Genomic DNA, 4995 nt, shown 5'->3' on the forward strand with positions numbered 1-4995 from the left:
GGCCCCCAAAAGCCCTGGTACGGGCCAAGAGTTGGGGGAGAGTCCCGCTCTCCCTTCTCCAAATCCTTTTCACATTGGACACGGCGTATATAAGTCTCTGCCAAAAAAGTCCTACGTCACTTGCCTTCTCATGGCATTTACTGTTGTTTACGAAATTGAGAGGACGAAATGCGAATGTCCGGCGCCTTAACCCGGATTGGTTGGGACACGGAGCGTCCACCTAGGGGAGTTGAAAAACTTTGGGTTCCAAACCAATGGTGTACATGGGCTTCCGTATCCTGAGGGAACAAATGGCATATTAATCAATCGTTGGTGACCGGCTACCATGGGACTGAATCTCCTTACGATGCTCCACTGCCTTGTGGATCGAACTTTTAGGTCAAAGGCTCCGGGTTTAGCCTCCTAAGTAAACCACGTACTTCGGTTTGGGCACGTGGGCAGTATCACAGCCCTTACACAAATCAAATGAGGTTTGTGTGGCGCATCTGTATCTGGTACCCGTTTGTACCAATATTTATGTGTTCAAATAAATAAATTCACTGTTACAAGCCAATTGTTATTTCCTGAAACTCCTAAGCTCGCTTCAATAAGATTTAAGGTATTGGAATGGCGGGAGAAATCATCTTCGTTGTTCAGTGCAATCTGTTCTGTTATGGTGTCACTTGTCTTGGTCACATCACATGCATAGTGATTGGTTAGTTTGTGGCGCTGTTAATTTATTATGTTCTGTTATCGTCCAGTTCAGATGCAAATACGCTTTCTATACGCTTACTTACCTTATTAGGTAAGTGAGAAGACTGAGAAATAACTAGGAAACTGTAACCAGCAAATCGAATCTAATTTACATGAAACATCGGTATACATAAGTATGTACATCTGTTTTTCTCATCCATACACGAACATGTCTGAAACCTTGAACCAGGTGCATAATCCACTTCATCCAATATCGCTACACGTTTATATTCCTCGACTTTACTTTTGACCTTGATATGATATGTGAACACAGGCAGAGACTCACGTGGCTTATTATTATACAAATTAGAACTTATATAACGACTAAGCTGACTATTTGATCTGACTGTGTGAACTTAAGGTCGTCCAATAACGGCTTTTGTTTACCTGTAAAGATACACGTATGCGATCATTGAGTTCGTGGAACAATAATAATACAGTGAGCAAACTCAGTAAGTCACGTGAAATACTAAGCACTCATATGAAGTCGAATAAAATCGTGGATAAGTTATGATGAGGAAGTGGTCTGTCCATTTAGTCACAAACATCGCTTAGAGGTTCCTATAGAGATCAGTTTGTTTACTATAAAATACTAATGTCTATATGATAACAGTGTTCTGGATGGTTTTTGTACTCTTCCTGTGTTTGGTTAGACTAATCAAACTTTAGGAGTGTAAATAGTTGCTTAACTGAATTACAAACAGTGATAATAACCTGGTAAATAAAGAAGAGGTGAAAAATGTGGTTCAAAATGAAAGTGAAACATGAAAATTAAAAGTTGGGGGAAGATAGAAAATAAATAAGACGTTAAAACTGTGAGCAACTTCATATTTTATCATTCAATGTCTTCAGTCATATATTTCGAATGTTACATGAACCTCAATTGACCAGTCTGCATTGAGGTTCAATGGTCTATCGGTTGAGTGCTCCGGCGCGAAGCTGGTGGGTTATGGGTTCAAATCTCGCGAGGCGAGGTCGTGGGTGTGCACCGCTGAGGGGTCCTATAGTAGGATGAAACGGCCATCCAGTGCTCCCAGGCCTTGCCCCCAAATGCCCTGGTACGGCCGAGAGTAGGGAGAGTCCGCTCTCCCTCTCCAAATACTCTCACATGACCACGTACATATAGCCTCTGCCACGAAAGTCCTACCCACTGCCTTCTCGTGGCAATACTGTTGTTTACGAAATTGAGAGGATGAAAAGCGAATGTCCGGCGATTTAAACGGGTTGGTGGACACGGCGCGTCCACCTAGGGGAGTTGGAAAACCCTGATTCCAAACCAATGGTGTACATGGGCTCCAGTATCCTGTGGGAACAAATGGCGTATTAATCAATCGTTGGTGACCGGCTACCATGGGACTGAATCTCCTCACGATGCTCCACTGCCTTGTGGATCAGACCTTTAGGTCGAAGACTCCTTGTGTGTCCCCCTAAGAAAACCACCTGCTTCAGTTTGGGCACCTGGGCAGTATCACAGCCCTTACACAAATCAAATGAGATTTGTGTGGCGCATCTGTATCTGGTACCCGTTTGTACCAATATTTATGTGTTCGAATAAATAAATAAATAGTCTACATTAAAAGAAGTGGCTCTGACGATGAGTTGATAACCACTTGATCTGATCTTATGTCTTCTTTAACTAATCATAAGCTTTCTTCTGACTTATTTTTATGTTCGTCCAAGATAAAAATGGATTTTTAAGCCTGACATATGTTTTAGCTTACACAGGTGATATAAGGTAATGGCCTAATCAGTCAACTTGCTCTCTTTATCCAATCTTACTACATGATTATAAAACACTCAAGCGCAATTATAATGAGATATGTTCCATTCTTGATTTCATCTTCATATCTATCTGTCGTAAAAGAAGACATAAGACTAGTCGTATTCTTGAATAACAAATCGTCAATTTGGAATGTCAGATAGATAAATGTAAATATCCAAACTAAGTAACTGCTAAAACAGATGTTTTATTTAATTATGTTAACTCCTGATTAGTGCACACTGATAACTTATGAATGAGATTGAACTTAATCACCTTCAGTTTTCGTAATGAACAAAACACATTTTCTAATTTTAATCGATATGCGGTATAATGGCTCAGTCCTTGTCCAATACTATTACTATTAGGTTGTAGATGGGGTCGAGTTGCGTTTGACTATTATCACCACTACATGAAGATTACGTGCCAGGTATCGACGTGGATCCTTCGGTAGGTCAAAAACCAGAAGGCTGTTAATGGTTGCAATAAGATATATTTGTTGGTGATCTCGTGGTATTGAAAGAATACCGAGACGTGCCAAAGTTTACAAGCGGAACTGCGGAGTATATGCAAGTTCGTGCAAGGTCACAAGCAACGGAAGGAAAAGTTTCTTTGGTATAGTTAAACAAATAAGTACAGTAAAACAATTACTGGTACAATCGGTTTTAATAATAATTGTTTCCATTATACCAATTGCGTTCTCGTCATAAAAGTAGGTACCTACAAGGTAATCATTTTTATTCTAATCTTATTGTCTAACAGATTGTGGATGTCAATATTTAAAACCATCTAAACTCATAATTAGCAAATTAACATAGTTGAATTCTATGTTCGAATCTGATATCTTTTGAATTCACATCTTACTCGTATTTCTACCTAGATCATATTTCATTACTTCTTATGTGACATTTATCTTCTACCTGCATCATTCAATGGTTCTTTGCCAAAGACTTTTCGAATAATCGATATTTGTAGTTCTTTTGAAGAAATTTGGATTAGTAATCTCAATAATAGTACTGTAGTTTTCAGTACTTCCTTTCAATCTTATTATTATTATTTAAACACACAAAGATTGGTACAAGTAAGCACCAGATAGATATGCACCACACAAATCTCATTCGATTTGTGTGAGGACTGTGACACTGCCCTGGTGTCCAAACTGAAGCAGGTGGTTTTCTTAGGGGACCACATCCGGAGCATTTGACCTAAAGATCTGATCCACAAGGCAGTGGAGCATCGTAAGGAGATTCAGTCCCATGGTAGCCGGTCACCAACGATTGATTAATATGCCATTTGTTCCCTCAGGATACTGGAGCCCATGTACACCATTGGTTTGGAACCTGGGTTTTTCAACTCCCCTAGGTGGACTTTCCGTGTCCACCAATCCGGTTAAGGCGCCGGACATTCGCTTTTCGTCCTCTCAATTTCGTAAACAACAGTAATGCCATGAGAAGGCAGTGAGTAGGACTTTTTTGGCAGAGACTATATACGCGTGTCCATGTGAGAGTATTTGGAGAGGGAGAGCGGACTCTCCCCACTCTTGGCCGTACCAGGACATTTGAGGGCTTTCAAACTTATACCCAATCTTTTCCTAGTTTGTAAAAATGAAAGCTCAATTTTGTATAACGCAACCTTCTAATGTATTATGATATAACATTGGCAAAGGTAATCAACAGATGATTTTGATCTGAACATTATCGATTACTTGAAGTGATCATTACTGGGTGCAAGTTTATTAAACTGGAAATCTGTTTTCGTTTTATCAAGGGGATTTATTGGAAAGGCGATTCCAGTCAACTGATGGAATTGTATATTATGCATTTTGGCGGGCCTATGAAAACTCGGAATGTTGATACGATGAGAACTAACGGAATTAATCCAACTTTTACATTTGAATCCATTAATCATGACAAAATTAATTGATTTCCATTGTATACAGAAGCAACGGTGTAAATTTCTATCTGACGTCAAAGATGAACCATAAGTTAGATCTAAAACCTATCCTTCAAAAAATTATCCTCCGGGAAACTCATTTTACCTATTGGGATTAGAATGTCAATCCATGTTGGACGAACTGTACAGGATAGAGACATGTTTCCGTTTAGGACATACTCCATCTTCTGGTTTTCGTGAATTATAGACCTAGCAACAACGTATGCACGAAAATGTATACTACACATCTCGGATGTAACAGAATCCGATATCCTTACTCAGTTTTGTAAATTTTTTTACACTTGTGTTAATTCTGTTTTTACCCCATTCACCGTCATTTCCTCTTAATCATATGTCTTTTTTGTATATTGTATCATACTACTTACTAATATTTTGTAGCTTATATCATTTCATCTCGTCTACCATCGCTGTATTTAACACAGCTGTTAACTTCAACTTAGTTTAGTAAAGCAATTTGTCTTTAATTATATCTTCATGCTTTTAAAAGCTTTGAACTCCTTGACAACTGAATACTGTTTTAAAGGCAAATAATTTGTGTCGGATTGTGGATT

The sequence above is a fragment of the Schistosoma mansoni genome, chromosome 5 (assembly GCF_000237925.1).
Source record: "Schistosoma mansoni strain Puerto Rico chromosome 5, complete genome".
Lineage (NCBI taxonomy): Eukaryota > Metazoa > Platyhelminthes > Trematoda > Strigeidida > Schistosomatidae > Schistosoma > Schistosoma mansoni.